This window comes from Gopherus flavomarginatus, chromosome 2 (genome assembly GCF_025201925.1).
Source record: "Gopherus flavomarginatus isolate rGopFla2 chromosome 2, rGopFla2.mat.asm, whole genome shotgun sequence".
Taxonomy (NCBI): domain Eukaryota; kingdom Metazoa; phylum Chordata; order Testudines; family Testudinidae; genus Gopherus; species Gopherus flavomarginatus.
This window is the reverse complement of record NC_066618.1, coordinates 217,622,024-217,641,666: the sequence shown is the minus strand read 5'-3', so window position 1 is coordinate 217,641,666 and position 19,643 is coordinate 217,622,024. Positions and strand designations below refer to the sequence as shown.

Here is a 19,643-nt window from a genome sequence, read left to right as displayed (position 1 = left end):
ATACAGTAATTTAGCACAGTTAAAAAGGCTCTACTTAAATGTCCCCAACATTATAAAACTGCATACTGATATCTACATTCAATATAAACAGGTTTTAAAATCTGTTTTCTGCAATATTAAAACTTCATTCATTGCAGCACCAAGAATTTGAAAAAGAAGCTTAATTAAACACAAGCAAAGCTGATTTAACTTTTTTCATCCTCTAGCACTGTAGAAATACAAAAAGTATGCTGAACAGTAATTTAGATCTTTGTAAAACTCACTTATGATCAAAGGTGGCATTAGTAACAGGTAGTAAGTAACCTCTTTAAACAGCATGATTTTAAAATTGACACTGTTTCTTTTTAAAGATTGAGATCGTACTTGCACTGTGCTTATTTTCAACAGTTTTCTCCTTAGTTAACTTGGCTGAATCTTTCTCACTGCCTGTGGTAAACATTCCAAAAGATGAGTAACTGATAAATGACTGAGAGATTTTATTAAAGATGGCAAATCGGGAAATGCAAGTTTATTTTTACAGATTATTTTAGTCAGTGTTACACACCAAGCCTGATATTTACATAATCCAGAATAATACACTCCTTATTTGCATTCTCTGCACTAACTTTTGTCAGGAACCATTCACAGTATATTTAACTTGGGTAGCTGTATCAAGGTGTACTTCTTCACTAGTCACGTGCATAATTAGCACAATATGTTCAGATAAATGCATTTGTAATTTGAATGATCATAGTGCTTATACCAGTTGTTAGTGTAATGTCTGTGTAGAAGGCCAGTGGAGAGGTGATTGATTTTTGTTTCATGTTGCTTTAAATAGCTTGGAAACCTCAAGCTGTGCCCAAGGCTAGCCTTGTAAATGTTTGTCCCTGTTGCTTCACTCTGTTCTCATTTTACACTCCTATATTTAAAATGGATTGCGTGCTCTTCCAGTACATGAAACTCTTTCTGTCCTGTACAGCTCCTCAGGCAGGGATGTCCATGTTGTGACTCAGGAGCCCGTTCTGAAAATCAGAGCTCTAAATTATTCTTCAGGGTGGCTGGTAACTGACCTGATTGTGAATTGAAAACTGAACTGCTCCCACTTTGATTTGTATTGAGTATTGAATCGGCCCTACTGCTTCCTATGGGAAGAAAGTACGGGGTGCCTCCCCTACGGCCTCAATGCTCTGGGCATGAGCACTGTGAGCAACTGCAGCAAAGGGACAGTGCCCCCGCCCGCCCGCCCTCCCAGTGTATTGCAGGAAAGTAAGGAGAGCAGCTCTGGTTGCTATATTGCCTGGCAGACTTGTGAGACCCTTGGGACAGAAGGATAAAAGTTCAGCTGACTCTCTGAGCTTAGAACACCTAGTGAAGGATGCGTCACAGCCATCCAGGACATCTGGGAGACAGAATAAAGATGAGAACCAGCAACCAGTTGATTCCATGATTCCCTTTTCCAGCTGACTCTCGGGTTAGAGCAGTCTGGATGCTGATGTACTCAAACTAGCTAATTGTGATCCCCAAGGGACCTTGTGCACTCTGGGGATAGCCGGAATACAGTGTGCTGTGGCCATGCCCTCTTCTCAACCTCTGACTTGCCACCTGTCGTGAAGGAGGCATGGAAGCTGGCTTTGAAGCACTGAGGATGCTCCCTTCTCCCTTGCACCTAGTGGGAAACTTGGAGGTCACTTCTGCTCTCTTTCCACCACCTGAGCACAGCAAAAGGGATAGAACAGGACTAAAAATCTGCTGCAAAGTAGATATTGTGCCTCCTTTGCCCCTTTAGAGTAGTGTTGTTCTTTGGGCTGAAAACATTTGACACTGACTGGGACCTGTGGTACAACTAAAATGTTCTGATATACAGCTGGCTTCTCTGCCTTTGTCTGTCCGGTCTGAAGGTGCTTCCTATCATAGTCCATGTCATACAGTAAACTTTGCATTCAGCATGGTGATAGGTCCCTACCATTAGGGTTTGCAGTCTGAATTAGGGCCTGTCTGCTTCAGCAAGTTTTACCAGTAATAATAATCTAGTTATACCAGTGTAATGATATTGATATAACATACCCCACCACATCCTGGTCTGGACACTTTTCTAGAGGAATAGCTCTTTTCAGTAAGTAGGTGAACCCTGTTTCTCAAGTGACAAACTGAACCAAAGAACAATATTTTTTTATACCAGAATGAGTGTGTCAATATAAGCAGTTAATGTGGTTAACCATATTGGTCTAAATTCATACCTTGGGTTATACCAAAAAAGTAACTACATACATCAAAGAATGACACACCCATCTGGTATGGGAGGACCGTTACTGATAAGCTTATAGTAAGGCTTATCTCATCTCTAACATATTATATTAGTGCCCAGAGGCTCCAGGCATGGGAGATGCTGCTTGTGCTCAGGAGCTAGGATATGCATACTCAGAAGAAGACCTGGTCCTCCTTACCCAAAGAGTTTAGTCTGAAGAGACAGATGAGTGGGAGGGAGAGGAAATGGACTACTGCATGTGAGAAGAGGCGTAAGGGTGAAGTTGAGCACACATCTTGTTGGTTCCAAGTTTTTATAAAGTCTGTCCTGACAGCGTGGTATGTAATATTCTTTTCCACCCCTGAAGGAGAGCTTAAAATTTTTTCTTCCCATGGATGTCCTGGGATGGAAAACTAGCCGTGTTAGAGGGTTCCTCTTAAGGGGAGAGAGCTGCTGAAGTCCAGTAAGCCCAAGGCCTTAAGCTCCCAACTCTTGAGTAGGGCAGTTGAGTATTCTTCTGATCCCAAGCCTGTCTGCCTGGGCCAGGTTCAAAGTATGTCAGTTGTGTGCAGAACAGCGGATAGACCATGTATCCTAGTGGACAGACCAAGCTGTTCAATATGCAATTGCACAGTCAAAGCCTAGTACCATTATGTATTTTTCTGTTGGTTCTGTTATGCATGTTGCATATTTCTTTAATGCCTTGTTTTTAATGTTGTATAAAGTTAATTTTTAAAAAATACTGTGTAGCAACCAGCAGTTCTTGGCCCTACAAGATAACTTCAAATTTCCATCAGGTAAATGGGGCATTAGCATAGGGGAGCTTTTTTTTCACTCAGAGAGGCTAAAGACTTACACTTATAGTGCACTATTGCTGTTGTAAGTTCTTTGGAGCAGAGATCCTTCTTTTGTACAGTCCCTAGCACAATGGGGTTCTGACATGTGACTGGGGCTCCTAAGTGCTACTGTCATACAAATAACTGATATGCTTCTGTTTCTGATAGTTGAAATGCAAACTCTGTTACCCCCTTGCCAAAAGCTCAATTGATACTATATTTTTCATTATGCTTTTTTGAAGAATGAATTCTGATTTCCTTCTGACCTTAAAGTCTATGAGCCTATGATTTAAAGGGGGAAAAGTCTTGACCTCTCTCAGCAATTTGATTTTTAACTGTAATAGGTAGTGTGTTTGCATATAATTTGTATCAACAAAATTCAGCATCTCTAGCTGTGTAACTGCAGTGGAATTCTGTGGGTAAGTTAAACTAGCCTGTGCAAAAGTTTGTATCTGGCTTTGATCAACTTGAGATACGAGACTGAAGGGAAAATGCCTTCAGTCATTCCAGTGCGTTAGTTGCTTACTAATGCACATACTGGAGTGGCTTATTGCTGATGGAGTATAGCTTGTTAGTTTTATTCCATTATTAAACAGTCCCATGGAATTCATGGTGTTTCACTAGGAACTGCTTTACATGGGACTCTGGAGTTTGAGGGATGGTTGAAAACTGTCCTTTTTCTTTAATGTAGCCTTTCATTCTTCTGCTTCTTGCTTCACCTCTGTTCCCCACAGGCTGCCCCAGGTAAATATCTTTCCTTTCCCCTCCATTAACAAACAACAAAATATCCCCACAGCACTTTATGGCTAGAACCTCAGAACAAAATCTTAGAGTTGGTGTATAGCTGTGACATCATGAAGGCCCAAACAGCTAAAGAATGTGGTTTTGCAAGCAGAGACTAAATAATCTGCAGAATACAGAACCCCTCTACTCTGGAGTGAACAGAATTCTTTTTTTAGCTCTAGATGAGGAGACTGGAGGCATGTAGACAGGCCAGACTCACCCCCACGGTGCCTCCTGCTGGTTACTTCCGGGAATTAGCTCGGTTCTAGCTCCAGAGCGCCCTCTGCAGGCCAGTGATCCACCTGTCCTCTGGCCCTGTGTCCCTCCCTAGACCTGGTGCCCTTTTACATGGAGTGCTGCTCCCAAGCAGTCACCCCTTTCTCTGAGGGTTTCCCCTTCCTGGGGGACCCCCACCCTCTGTCCCCACTTTGCCTCAGTATAGGCTACTGCCCAGTCTCCACCTAGCCCCTGTTCACTGGGGCAGACTGCAGTATCAGCCATTTATCATAGGCAAAGGGGTTTGGACCTGCTGCCTTTGCCTACCCCTGGGTTGCTCCCTGCAACCCCTAGTAGCTCTTGGCCTAATGTTAGGCGGCAGCCTGGGGCTTTCCAGGCAGGAGCTCCCAAGCTCCTCTGCCTTTCCCCAGCCCTGCTTCACTCAAGGTACCTTTTCTAGCTCCCCTGGCCTTCTTATGAGGACCTGTTGCTCAATTTGGGGCATGGCCCCAGCTGCAGCCACTTCCCCAATCAGCCCAGCCTAAAGGCTGCTTTCTCCAGCCACAGCCCCTTCCCAGGGCTGTTTTTAACCCCTTCAGGGCAGGAGGAGGGCTCCACCCTGCTACAAGGCCAGAGACAAATTATATTAACACTTAGGCCTACACTCCAAACTTGGTTGATTCGTGTTAACGTTGACATAAAGCAGCTTCAGTTGGTATATTGTTTGTGCACATCCATAACTGGCTCCTTGCATTGGTGCTGCACATATTCATCAGGAGTGCTTGTTAATGCAGAGTGGCACACCATGGAAATTGTGCTGCTGCTTTGAGTGCTTGTTCACATCCGTTCCAAGCAGGTGTGTGTGCACTGCCTGCACGGTTGCCGGAAATCCCCCCCAGCAACTCCCATCAGGTCAGCTGTGGTGCCTTCATGGTGTTCAATATATGACCCTGCCAATCCCGCCCCTCCTCAGTTCCTTCTTGCCACCTGTGATAGTTGTCGTAACTGCAAGTGGCTTGCATACAAGTTCTACTTGCTTCCCCAACTTTCTAGTGTAGTTTTTCTCAGTAGTTTATAGTTCTAGTTTTACTAGTAGTAGTTCTGTTAAGAGTGGGAGGGTTTCCACACCGACGTTTCTCCTTGGAAGCCTAAGGGCATGCCTCGATCCCCAGGGTTCAAGTCCTGTAATAAGCCCATGCTAACGGGCGATCCCCATGACGCTTGTTTAAAGTGTGTTGGGGAGGCTCACCAAGCTGATAAATGCAGGATTTGCAAGGGTTTTGACCCAGGGCCAGAAAGAAGCAGGATTTCAGGTTGAAACAGCTCCTCGTGGAGGCAACTCTTAAACCGCAGTCTGCCTCGGCATAGCGGGACCCAGCACCGAGCTCTTCAGTGGCAGAATTGGCACAGTGGAAGATCTCAGAGAACAGAGACTCATGGCACCGCCGATTCCCCGTACCTAAGCTTGTGGGAGCTGCCTCGTGCTGGTCCCACTCTCCACTGCTGCAGAGGAGGCACGCCAAGCAGAGTAGAGGCGGATCTCCTGTGAGACCCTCTCCTGCAGTCTCTGCCAATGGATCACATCCCAGAGAGGAACACTCGGTACCGAGATCCTTGGAGTTGGCACCGGGAACTTCAGACCCACAGGGAGTGCTATTGAGCCCAGGGCCATTGGACTCACCAATCCATATGGTGGAGGAGGCAGGGCGGCCGTCTGCCCTAGACACGTTTTGAGGCCACGCTGGACTTCATTGCCTTGCTGGCACCACTGTCCCTGACTCTCTGTGACAAGCCCCCGGCACTGCCGAGGGCACTACCGTCCCACAACAAGCCTACAGTGCGCCTGTCCACATCGCCAGATCACTGATCCCTGGCACCGAGTGAAAGGGGGTGCCCTCATGAGTCCTGGAGGTGCCGATCCCTGGATCGTCAGAGGTCCCGCTCCCAGCGCCGATCCCCTCAGTACAGATCAAGGTCTCTGCTCTGCTCTTTCTTTGTGGCACCACTCACCTGGCCAGCTCCGATTTGGCACGGCCCTGGCCCTCTAGATCCTGTTTCCCCATCCTCAGAATCAGACGCGGGGTCTAGATACTCTTACTGGAGCTGGCACCAGTCAGCACATCAACAGCCCGACACAAGTACGATGGCAAGGACTAGCACAATGGCCTTTTTTTGACTCGTGGGCATATCACCAGTCACCGAGTACCTTGTCCAAGGGCTCCTGGTCAGTGGCATCTGAGCCCAAGCTGCTGAAGGCCTTGGCCAGCCACCCCATGCCCAGAGGTGTCGAAGAGATTCTGGCTATAGCACCTTCACCAGCACAGACACCTGCCCCTACGGTGGAACAGGTGGTCACCGACCCAGAACAGCAGGTTGAGCAGGAGGTTCCCATGTACCAACAGGCCCAGGATGACCCAGTTCCTCTGCCTGCATCCTCATCCTCTTCCCCAGACGAGGCAGTAGAGGAAACTTCGGTCTCAGGACCACCACCCATAGATAGTTGCACCAACCAGGACCTCCTCTGCAGGCTGGTGTGCAATATGGGCTTACAAGCAGAGGAGGTAGTAGAACAGGAGGACCCAGTGGTAGGTATTTTGGCCCCAGAAGGTCCATCCCGAGTGGCACTGCCACTCATTAGAACCATTCAAAATAACACCAAAACTGTGTAACAGATCACGGCCTCTATCCCTCGAAGGCCAAGGGAGTAGAACGCAAATACTTCATTCCTTCCAAGGGTTAAAGTATCTATAATCCCACCCACAGCCCTGCCCCTTGGTGATGTCTACGGTTAATGAATGTGAAAGACAGGAGCAGCAGGGACCCACACTGAAGTTCAGGGACTTTAAAAAAAAAAAAAAAAAAAAAGAGAGAGAGAAATTGACCTTTCCACCAAATAGGCCTATTCCAGAGGGGGCCTGCAGCTGAGGATTGCTAATCAGCAGGCAATCCTGAGCAGATATAATTTTAACTCATGGAACTCCATGCTCAAGTTTTAAGGAGTTAATACATCTGAGTCTAGGGACAAGTTCGGGGTCACTGGAGGAGGGCAAGGTAGTGGCACAGACCTCTTTACAGGCCTCACTGGACGCCGCTGACTCGGCGGTGCACACCTTGTCCTCCGGCATAGCCACGATGAGGACCTCGTGGCTTCAAGTTTCAGGCATACCCCCCGAGGTCCAACAGATCCTGCAAGACCTTTCCTTTAATGGGACAGGATTATTCGCAGAGCAGACTCCAGGCTACGCAGCCTAAAGGATTCAAGAGACAATGAAGTCTCTGGGGATGCATACCCCAGCCAGTCAATGAAAACACTTCAAGCCTCAACCCACTCAATGTCCATACCAAACTTACTAGACAAGACTTTTCTAGAAGGCGAGGTAGGAACAGCAGACATAAGCTGTCCCAGCCCTTGTCGTCATAGGGCCAAGCGCACACCTCCTTGGCCTCCAAGCAGGCCTTTTGAATGTGCACCCGGGGATGACGTGCCAAACACTGTACTCTGCTTTCAGAATCATCTATCCCACTTCTACCGTGCATGGTCCCAAATAACGTCAGCCCACTGGGTTCTCCACACGGTAGAACTGGGATATTCTCTCCAGTTCTGCTCCTGCCCTCCGTCCCACCCCCATGTCCCATTGCTCTTCAGTGACACTTCTCACGAGCATCTCTTTATCCAGGAGGTGCAGTTGCTCCTTGCCATAGCAGTAGAGGAGGTTCCTCAGGAGCTAAAGAGCAAAGGGTTCTACTCCTGCTATTTCCTAATCCCCAAGGCAAAGCGGGGGGTCTCAGACTCATTCTAAACCTGCGAGGGCTCATCATGCGGCACTTCAACTTCACCATGAACTTGGTCTCCCTGAGCACTATTATTCCTTCCCTGGATACAGGAGCACTATTATTCCTTCGCTCAACATGAGATGCATACTTTCACATAGCTATTCAGCCTGCACACAGATGATTTCTGCTGTTTGTAGCCAGCCACAAACACTATCAGTTCACGGTCCTTCCCTTCAGTCTGTTGACAGCCCCCCCAAGTGTTCATCAAGTGTATATTGGTCGTAGCAGCCTTACTCTGCAGGAGGCAGGTGTAGGTATATCCCTACTTTGACAACTGGTTACTCAGGGGGTGCGCCAGGGAGCAGGTGGAGTCTCAAGTCTGACTAGTCAAAGCGACTTTCCAGAGGCTGGGACGGCTCCTCAGCGTGAACAAGTCAGCCTTGTCACAGACTGAAAGAGTAGAATTCATCGGTACGGTGCTGGACTCAGTGCAGGAAAGTGCTTTCCTGACAGACCCAATTTCAGACCATGACCGACATTATCCAGAGCCTCAGGCAGTACCCCAACCCTCTACCTCAAGGGGATGCCCGAGTCTCCTCGGCCACGTGGCAGCCTTCACTTATGTGGTCTGGTATGCCAGACTGAGGCTCAGACCACATCAAGCATGGCTCGCGTCTCTATACCACCTCGGGCGCAACAGCCTGGAATCTGGACAGTCACGGTGTCAGGCCAAGTACTTGATTCCCTCCAATGGTGGCTTAAACCTCACACAGTGTGCAAGAGAGTCCCCTTCAACAGCCCCCAGCCCTCCTTGTCCCTAGTAATAGATGCATCAGCTCTGGGTTTGGGGGGCACATTTGGGAGAGCTCCAGACACAAGGGTTATGGTCGCAGGATGAGCTCTCCCTGCATATCAGTGTCAGAACTCAGAGCAGTATGGCTAGCATGCCAAACCTTCCTATCCCGGCTTCAGGGCCAGTGTGTACAGGTAATGACGGACAACACTACAGTCCTGTTTTAAATCAACAAGCAAGGTGGAGCCAGCTCTTCCACCTTATGTCAGGAGGCCCTGCACCTGTGGGAATTCTGCATAGAATTCCTCCAGGTGTTTGCAGTGGGCTATCTCCCAGGTGTGCAGAACGAGCTAGAAGACCACCTTGGCAGATCATTTAGCAATCATGAGTGGGTCATCTGTCTGGATTTCATATATTCCATCTTTCAAAAGCGGGGGTTTCTCCAGGTCGATCCGTTCACCACCCAGAGGAACAGGAGGTGCCCAGTGTTCTGCTTCTTTCAGAAATACAGCCCAGGTTCGATCTTGGATGTGTTCCTGCTTCCCTGGGGAGACAGTCTCATGTATGTTTTTCCATCATTCCCACTCGTGCAGAGTACTGCTGAAAATCCACAGAGAGCAAAAGTAAATCTGCTGGCCCCGGCATGGTCCCGGCAACACTGGTACACCACGCTTCTGGAGCTGTCAGTGAAAACTCTTATTGTGTTACCACTGTACCCTGATCTGATCACACAGGACCACAGTCGCCTTCACCACCTGGACCTCCAGTCCCTCCATCTCGTGGCTTGGCAGCTTCATAGCTAAACCCAGTGGAGCTCCTGTGCTCAGAACCAGTAAGGAAGATCCTGCTCAGCAGCAGAAAACCATCAACCAGGGCAGTTTATCTGGCCAAGTGGAAGAGGTTCACTTGCTGGTGTGCCAGCATCACACTTCTCCACTCCAGGAGTCTATAATACTCATCCTGGAGTACCTTTTGCACCTCAACCAACAAGGCCAGGCAGTGTCATCCATCAAGGTACACCTTGCTGCTATCTTGGCCTTCTATCCAGGCACCTCTGGACACTCCATGTTTGCTAACCCTATGGTAGGATGTTTCCTTAAAGGCCTGTAATACCTATATCCTCGGGTTAGACAGCCTCTTCTGGCATGGGACTTTAACCCGGTTCTCTCCAGACTAATGGGACCCCCATTCAAATGGCTGGCAACTTGCTCTCTTATCTAACTGTCATGGAAGATAGTTGTGACCAGGGTCCTAGTGGGGAGCCACCTGTGGTCATTCAATTAGGGTGAACTGCAGAGAGTGGGGCAGACAATCCCCATAAAGCTGGTGGATATTCCAATACTTACATCTACCAAGCCAGCATAAAACAGGCCATTTGCTTGTTCCTCCACCATTCACAGTACATTTCAAAGAGGGAGATCCCGTGTGTTCAATTCATTTACATGATAGGATGTTCTTTTGACCTCTGAATTGAGAATACAGCATAGACAGGGATGGTTGATTACATTGTCCACCCTACTCATACATATGTTTGTGTTTTTGTGTATTTATATATCTCCCTACATGTCTTTTGAGGGTTATTTATTTTGCAGGATGTTTAATCCTTTCTAGCCATGCGTGTCACCCCCTGCTTGAAACTGGTGTGGAAGGGCAAAATTCAAGCTCCTGGATACATCTTAAGTACCTTACAACATTGATATGAGCTGTGTTTATATTGAATTCTTTGTAAGGCCAAATTATCGATGCATGCTTTGGCCCCGACCAAAAATTTAGCCCATACTTTGTGAAACACTTTAGTGATTCCAGGGTTTGGTCTGTGTGTTAACTTAACATAGCCATTCATGTTTTTTTAAAGAGCCCTTAACTCTGGCATTCAGCCATGAAGGCTCTCAGGTGTTGTACCTCAGTTTCCCTTCACGCACAGTACTTCAAGCTTGTAGTGGTTTTTCTGCTGTGTACAGTTTTTGAAGATTAGATACAGGAGCAAAGAATCCTGTGGCACTTTATAGACTAACAGATGTTTTGGAGCATGAGCTTTCGTGGGTGAATACCCACTTCGTCCCATAAAAGCTCATGCTCTAAAATGTCTGTTAGTCTATAAGGTGCTGCAGGACTCTTTGCTGCTTTTACAGATCCAGACTAACACTGCTACCCCTCTGATACTTGAAGATTAGATACAGGCACTAACCGTGAAATATCAGTATTACCAGGCCTTTTAACATAGCATGTGTTGTGTAATGAAACAGTATAACCAAGAAGGCTTTTATAACGTAATAAGTTCTTACGTTACACCCCAAATATGTTCAAGGGTTTTTCCAAAAAACCATGCACATTGTACATTTTTACAGTTCTTGGTATCAGCAACAAGTTAGTTACAATCATTAGCAATAATATCAGTTTTATCACAAGTGTAGATTTACAATTATTTTTGTCATGCCAAGCCTTTGGTTTAGACAAATCATTCTTTAGGTCAGCTTATTCAATATCCCTTTTGAATCTTTGTAGCTTTTTCTTGACCTCAAGATCTTCCTTGACATAGGCTTTCAGTTTAACCACTTCCTTGGTGTCTTTATATTTTAGGGTTAACCTGTGGCTTTTATGTGCAAGGTTTAGTCCTTTCCTTCCTCCCTGTCCAGTACGGTCAAAATCTGAACTCTTTTTTGTGTAACGGAATCCATTGGCTAGCTGAGTACATCCTCTTTGCTAATGGGTATGTGTAAGTCCTCGTCGCCTCCCCCCACCCCCCAGTCAGTCAGGTAATTTGCATCAACACGAACATTAGCTTGTTTACTAGCTTTCAGATCCTCAAGCTTTAAGACAGTCCAGGCTTGGAACTGGTGAAGAGATAGCATCCATTTTCACTAGCATGTTAACTCAAGATTCTTTTGTCCTTCCATTAAACTCTGTTTGCACATGGAATCACATCTTAAGTCCACTAAGACTACAAGTCATATCCAAAATATCTAGAGATGAGTTTGCCTGCTCTCCCCTTCATCTTGTAATCCAATTTTTTTTCCTCAGTACCTGAGTCAGATTGATTACTTAAAGAATTAACATGGAGACATTCACATTCCAACAACCTTGTCTCTCCAACAAGCTGGTTAAGCTTGTAGGGACGGATGTAGAGGCTCTCTACACAAACATCCCACACACAGATGGAATACAAGCTGTCAGGAACAGTATCCCTGATGATGCCACAGCACAACTGGTGGCTGAGCTCTGTGCCTTTATCCTCACATACAGCTATTTCAAATTTTGATGACAATATATATCTCCAGATCAGTGGCACCGCTATGGGCACCCGCATGGCCCCACAATATGCCAATATTTTTATGGCCGACCTGGAACAACGCTTCCTCAGCTCTCGTCCACTCACACCCCTTGTCTACCTACGCTACATTGATGACATCTTCATCTGGACCCATGGGAAGGAGACTCTGGAAAAATTCCACCACGATTTCAACAGCTTCCATCCCACCATCAGCCTCAGCCTGGACCAGTCTACACGGGAGGTCCACTTCCTAGACATCACGGTGCAAATAAGTGATGGTCACATTAACACCACCTTATTCCGAAAACCTACCGACCGCTATGCCTACCTCCATGCTTCCAGCTTCCATCCTGGGCACATCACATGATCCATTGTCTACAGCCAAGCACTGAGTTAAAACTGCATCTGCTCTAACCCCTCAGACAGAGACCCACACCTACAAAATCTCCACCAAGCATTCTCAAAACTACAATACCTGCATGAGGAAATAAGGAAACAGATCAACAGAGGCACACGTATACCCAGAAGCCTCCTACTGCAAGACAACCCAAGAAAGAAACCAGCAGGACTCCACTGGCCATCACATACAGTCCCCAGCTAAAACCTCTCCAACACGTCATCAGGGATCTACAACCCATCCTGGACAATGATCCCACACTTTCACAGGCGTTGGGTGGCAGGCCAGTCCCTGCCCACAGACAACCTGCCAACCTGAAGCATATTCTCACCAGTAACTGCACACCACACCATAGTAACTGTAGCTCAGTAACCAGTCCATGCAACAAACCTCGATGCCAACTCTGCCCACATCTACACCAGCGACACTATCACAGGACCTAACCGGATCAGCCACACCATCACCGGTTCATTCACCTGCACATCCACCGATGTAATATACGCCCTCATATGCCAGCAATGCCCCTCTGCTATGTACATCGGCCAAACTGGACAGTCTCTACGGAAAAGGATAAATGGACACAAATCAGACATTAGGAATGGCAATGTACAAAAACTTGTAGGAGAGCACTTCAACCTCCCTGGCCACACTATAGCAGATCTTAAGGTGGTCATCCTGCAGCAAAAAAACTTCAGGACCAGACTTCAAAGAGAAACTGCTGAGCTTCAGTTCATCTGCAAATTTGACACCATCAGCTCAGGATTAAACAAAGACTGTGAATGGCTTGCCAACTACAAAACCAGTTTCTCCTCCCGTAGCTTTCACCCCTCAGCTGCTAGAACAGGGCCTCATCCTCCCTGATTGAACTAACCTCATTATCTCTAGCTTGCTTGCAAATATATACCTGTCCCTGGAAATTTCCACTACATGCATCCGACGAAGTGGGTATTCACCCACGAAAGCTCATGCTCCAAAATGTCTGTTAGTCTATAAGGTGCTACAGGGTTCTAAACACTTAGGACTTTCTATGAGGGAGGAGCAGGAACAGAGATGAGGCACTTCCCTGCTCCTCCCCCTCCCTCCAAGAAAGTCCTAAGTGCCGCCAAACAGCTGTTTGGCAGTGGGGGAAGCGCTGGGAGGAGGTGGAGAAGAGGAACTTGTGCAATGCTCCCTTGTAAAGTTGCTGCTCTTTCACAGAATCTTACAAGCAGAAGACAGAGTAGGCAGCCAAACAATGCTAGGGAGCATTGCACAACTTTAAACGAGCATGTTCCCCAATTGAACAGACGTAACTTTGAAACAACGTTAAGTGGGAGGATCTTAAGTGAGGAGTTATTGTACAGATAGGATGTTCTTTTGACATCTGAATTATCAGAATACAGCATAGACAGGGACTGTTGATTACATTGTCCACACTACTCATATGTATGTAAATACACAAACATCATCTCCCTACATGTCTTTTTGAGGGTTATTTATTTTGCAAGATGTTTAACCCTTTCTAGCATGTGTCACAGTAGTCTTCCTGGTCACCATCACATCAGCCAGGATGGTGTTGGAGTTAAAGGGCTTGTCTACACTTTCCAGGGGATCAACGCATAGCGATCAATGCATTGGCGGTCATTGAAGACCCACTAAATTGACCACAGATATCTCTCTTGTCAACTCCTGTACTCCACCGGATCAAGAAGAGTAAGGGGAGCTGACACCGTCGACATGGCATAGTGTGCCCCTCTCCCCTGTGTTAAGAAGATCTAAGCTACATCTACTTGTTACACTATTCACAACTCAAATTTAGTAACTTAAATTGACTTTTCCTGTAGTATACACAAGGCCAAAGGCCCTTACTGCCGATCCACCATAAACAGCCTTCCACAAGGACAATGTGCAACTCAGACCTCCCCCGGCCTTTCTCCCTTAGGTAGTGTCACAATTCCATACTAGCCAAGACATTTTTCTACCTGTCTTCTATCCCAAGCCACGCAGCAGTATTCAAGAGCAAAGGCTGCACTCATTGGATGTTCGGGCATTAGCATTCTATGTCAAGCGCACAGAGTTGTTCAGAAGGTCAAACCAGCTGCTTGTGGCAGACCGCTTGAAAGAACTCCCGGTCTTATCTCAAAGATTATCTTCCTGGATCGTGGCCTGCATCAGCACATATTATGAGCTTGCCAAGGTCCCAGCCCTGCTTGAGGCTCATTCCACAATGGCCCAGGCCTCATCATCTGTGTTCCTGGCCTAGGTCCTGATACAGGATATCTGCAGGGCATCTGCTTGATGCATACATTCACCTCTCACTACACCATCATACAGCATGCTATAGATGATGCAGCTTTTGGCAGAGCAGGGCTCCAATCAGTGATTCCTTAACTCTGACCCCACCTCGGGGGTAGAGCTTGGGAGTCACCTGATTGGAATCAACATGAACAAGCACTCCAAGAAGAAAAAACGGTCACTCGCCTTCTTGTAACTGTTCTTTGAGATGATGATCACGTCCATTCCAATACCCTCCCTCCTACTCAGCTGTCAGAGTAGCTGGCAAGAAGGAACTAAAGGGGAGTTGGGTCAGCAGGGTCATATATTGAACGCCATGAAGGTGGCACTCCAGTGGGCACCACAGCTGACCAAATGGGAGCTGCTGGGGGGCGGGAAATTTACGGCAACTGTGCACACAGCACACGCACACCTGATTGGAATGAACATGAACAACAACAATTGCAAGAAGATGGATAACCGTTTTATCCTGCCACCATCCAGCATGCTGTCTTTGGGAAAGCTTTGGCAATGCGTGCTGGGACAGAGATGAGTCATACAGAGGTGATTGGGAGGAAGGGATCAACTTCCAGCATACAGCTGTTTCCATCCCATAATGTCATCTGTTTCCCATAATTTTTTTTGCACCTTTTTAAGAATTCCCATGACCCTGCACAGCCCTTCTTACTGTCTATCTCTTCTGACAAAAGGATTGCAAGCACAGTATACTCAATCCTCAGTATTTGCAGAGCCACAAGAATAACTAAATCAGCAGGGAATATGACAGATTGCTGTGGGACACAGCAAGAACCAATTAAATATTGTTGGTGGCATTCATGGAACAGCTGCAAAAGGTGGAGCGCTACTTCTGGTATGAGAAACAAGCTCTGACAGGTAGGAGCACATTGTAATATAGGCTTAGGATGATGAGCAGCAGTTGCAGAGCTTCCAGTTGCACAAGGCGACATTCCTGTTTCTGTGCACCGAGCTAGCCCCAGCCTTTCTGGAACAGGGACACCAAAATGAGAGCTGTACTGGCAGTGGAGAAGTGAGTGGCGATCACACTGGAAACTTGTAATGCTGGATTGCCATCGGTCAGTGGGAAACTATTTTAGAGTTGGAAAATCCATTGTGCTGGCTATTGTAATGCAAGTGTGCAGGGCCATTAATCATCTCCTGCTATGCAGGACTGTGACTTTTGTTAACATACATGACATCTGTAATGGATTTACAGCAGCGGGGTTCCCAAACTGCAGTGGATGGTGCACACACCCTTATTTTGGCACCAGAACACCTTGCCACAGAGTACATCAACAGAAAGGACTACTTTTCTATGGTTATGCAAGTGTTGATGGACCATAGGGGTGTGCTTTACTGACATCAGGATTGCCTGGTGGGAAGTTGCATGGTGCTTGCTTGTTTTAAGAACACAGGACTGTTAGCAAGCTGCAAGCAGGGACTTTTTTCCCCAGCCACTGAAAGAATGTAAAGCATGTAAATGCTTTTACCATTGGCAATGTTGAAATGCCAGTAGTGATCCTGGGGAACCCAGCCTATCCCTTGCTCCCGTCTCTTGAAGCTGTACTCCGGCCACCTTGACAACACCAGGGAAAGATTCAGCTAATGGTTGAGCAAGTGCAGAATGATAGTTGAATGCACTTTTGATAGATTGAAGGGATGCTGGTGTTTACTCTCAAGATTGGATGTTAGGAGAAAAAACATACCAATGGTTACAGCTGCCTGCTGTGTCCCGCATAATATATGTGAAGCAAAGGAGGGAAAATTGCCGCTGGGTTGGAGTTGTAGCAGCTGTCTGAGTTTGAACAGTCGGGCACAAGGGCTATCAGAAGAGCTGGCTTTACAGCTCAGGGAGGCTTTGAAAGACCACTTTAACAGTGAGCTACAGTAATGTGTTGTGGTGTACTGTGGTCTCCTTGGCCCTGCTGTTTTGGGCGCTGTGGGGAATTGTGTAGTGGTTGGTGTACATCTATGAATATAACACTGTCAGTTCCCCTGATCTTCAGTGCTTGTTTTACACTTAAGATTAGTGACTGTAGTTATCACAGGAGTTGTTTATACTATACAGCAGAGGCGGGAAAACTCTTGGCCTGAGGGCCACATCAGGTTTCTGAAATTGTATGGAGGGCCGGTTGGGGGAGAAGGGGAACCAGTGGGGGTGGGGGCGGAGACTAGCCTCCTGGGCCAGGCAGGAGGGTCCCACGGGCCAGATGTGGCCCAAGGGCCGTAGTTTATCCACCTCTACTGTACAGTAACAAGTAGTTGCTTTCAGAACTGCTAGGTGCGCTGCAGCATATATTGTGAATTAATAAAATGAATTTATTTTCCAAATAGAATTTTATTCAGTAACTAAACCAGTGCAAAGAATGCTTTTAAATTGCACAGACAAATACATAAAAAAACTTAATGGGACGTAACTTAACAAGGGGAGAGAACATTCACATCCATTTTACCTATACTTACAGCAACTGTAGGTTTTACAGGTTGGCATATGTGAAGCTGTGGTTGTCCTTGATGTCCCCTGGGGTAGAGGGGTAGGAATGGAGCGTCTGATACTATGTGGAACATTTGGGGGTGGGGGGTGTGCTGTAATAGTTATCCATGGACAGCAAAGCTGGGATTTTTGAACTTGTAGGGCCACCAGAGTCTGCTGCAGCTGCATTTGATGCCAGAGAAGCCCGGTGCATCTCCCTTTCCTTTTCTTGATGGGACATCTGGGCCTTTCTCCTCTCTGCTCTTTCTTCTCCAGGCTGTCTGCAGTGTTCACCCTCCAAGCCCTGTGCTCATAGTCTGATGCAGGATCTCATAGAACGTGTCCTCCTGAGTCGTCTTTCCCCCCCCCCCCCAATCTGGCTCAGGGATTTGATGGTGTGGAGTGGGAGCCCCCTCACAGCTGCTGCAGCAGCAGCTACAGATAAAACACAGATATCATTGTCAATCTATGATGGAAAGTGAAAGTTAAGAGTCAGAATTCCCTTCCCTTGCTTCCTTGAAGTATTAACAAGACATATTTACTGACACTTCTGTTTTGGAGTGCCTGTGCATGGCGCCCCTCACAGCTCCAGCCATGGTCAATGTGGCTTGCTGGGATGAGGGAAATGGGGAGGGAATTGCTCAGTGAACATAAGAATGACCAAACTCGGTCAGACCAATGGGCCATCTAATCCAGTATCCTATCTTCCAACAATTACAAATGCCAGGTGCCTCAGAGTGAATGAACAGAACAGGCAATCAAGTGATCTGTCCACTAGCAGTCAGAGGCTAGGGGTGCTCAGAGTATGGGGGTGCATCCTGGCCCTTCTTGGCTGACAGCCATTGATGGAGCTATCCTCCATGGATTTATCTAGGCCAGGTCTGCATTACAAACCTACACCTGCATAACTGTCACTCAGGAGTGTGAAAAATCACTACCTGAGTGGTGTAGTTATACCACCGTAACTCTACATGTAGATCATTCATGTCAACGGGAGAGCTGCTCCCACTGACACAGGTAGCGCCTCTCAGGGATGTGGATTAACTGCGCTGCCAGGAGAGCTTTTCCCATTGGCATAGGAGCGTCTTCACTAAATCGCGACAATAGCGCTGTACATGAAGAAAAGCCCCTAGTTCTTTTTTGAATCCTGCTATAGTCTTGGCCTTCACATCATCACCTGACAATGAGGGCCACAGTTTGACTGTGTTGTGTGAAGAAATACTGCCTTTTGTTTTAAATCTGTGCCTATTAATTTCATTGGGTGGTTCCGGGTTCTTGTTATGTGAAGGAGTAAATAACATTCACTTTCTCCACATCAGTCATGGTTTTAGACTTCTGTCATATCCCCTCTTAGTCATCTTTTTCCAAGCTGAAAAGTCCCAGTATTGTTAATCTCTCCTCGTATGGAAGCTGTTCCATACCGTAATCACTTTTGTTGCCTTTGTGTACCTTTTCCAATTCCAATACATCTTTCTGGAGATGAAAACTTTTGTCAGATGGAATACTACTAAACTTGAAGGCTTTTATATCTTAAAATGTAATTCTAAATATTACTGTTAATTGTGCTGTTCCAACTTATTACTTTGTCTTTTGAGAACTTTATTTTTTAATTCTGATTCCATTATTGCAGCTATTGTTAAAGGAATAGCTGGTGAATACTAGATTACTCACAATGATATAACTGTGTAAATTCTGAAAATCACTATTATAGTTTGTGCACATCACCCTCATAGAACATTTTTATATATTACAGCCAGATATCTTTCAGTAAATTGCAACACCTATGTCTGTAAAGGGCACTTATGCCACTGTTTGTTTGACTTGCCTGTTAAAAGGTTTAAACTAAGTCATGCACTTCTGTGAATAAATGTTTTTTGGCCTTGCACCAAAAGGATAAATGATGGCATTGTCATTACATGGGCAGAGCCAATCAGCATTCTACAAACAAAGTGTTACTTGTGTTGTGTGAAAATTAAGAGCAGAATATGACTGCAAATGAGCAATGACCTGAAGGTCTTGTCTTAAAATAGTAGCATATTCGTGTTTTTGTCCTGAATATCCTGAATAGCAAGGATAAGAGGAGCATTGCCACTGTAAACTTAGCTTTATCTGGTGTATTTGAGTACTCACCAATGCAGTTGGCGCTTTTTACTCCGTATAGTGCTGATGACAACTGCTGGGTTGACAGCTCTGGAGATGGAATTTCTCCATCACAAACAGATATACCAGTGCAGGCTTCCTCACACCCTTCTGCTCATGTGCTCCACCCTGACCTTGCAAGGGCCACCTCTTTAGCTAAGGGGTAATTCAGTTTCCATGCCCACTCACCGTTTCCTGTCTGAGACTGCCAATAGAAATGACTTTTGTGGAGGTAGTTGTATGGCATGGCACTTATCCAGTAGAAATTCTTCTGTTAAAATTGCAGCTAGTCTCTAATTGAAGCTTCTTGGGTGTTTGTTCAAATATATCTACTAGGTGAAACTGACTAGAAACTAAAGTGAAAATTGATTATCTGAAGGACTCAAACAAAATATCACAGCAGAGATACAACTATAAATGTTCTTTCTTTGAATGCTCTTATGTCTTCCAGATCTCTCAGCGTCAC

General features: G+C 46.3%; 1 protein-coding gene across 3 annotated transcripts in view; it reads left to right on the top strand.

Moving 5' to 3' along the window:
• OSBPL1A (oxysterol binding protein like 1A) overlaps positions 1–19,643 on the top strand; it is a 133,000-nt gene that overhangs the window by 57,797 nt on the left and 55,560 nt on the right. The window lies entirely within an intron of this gene.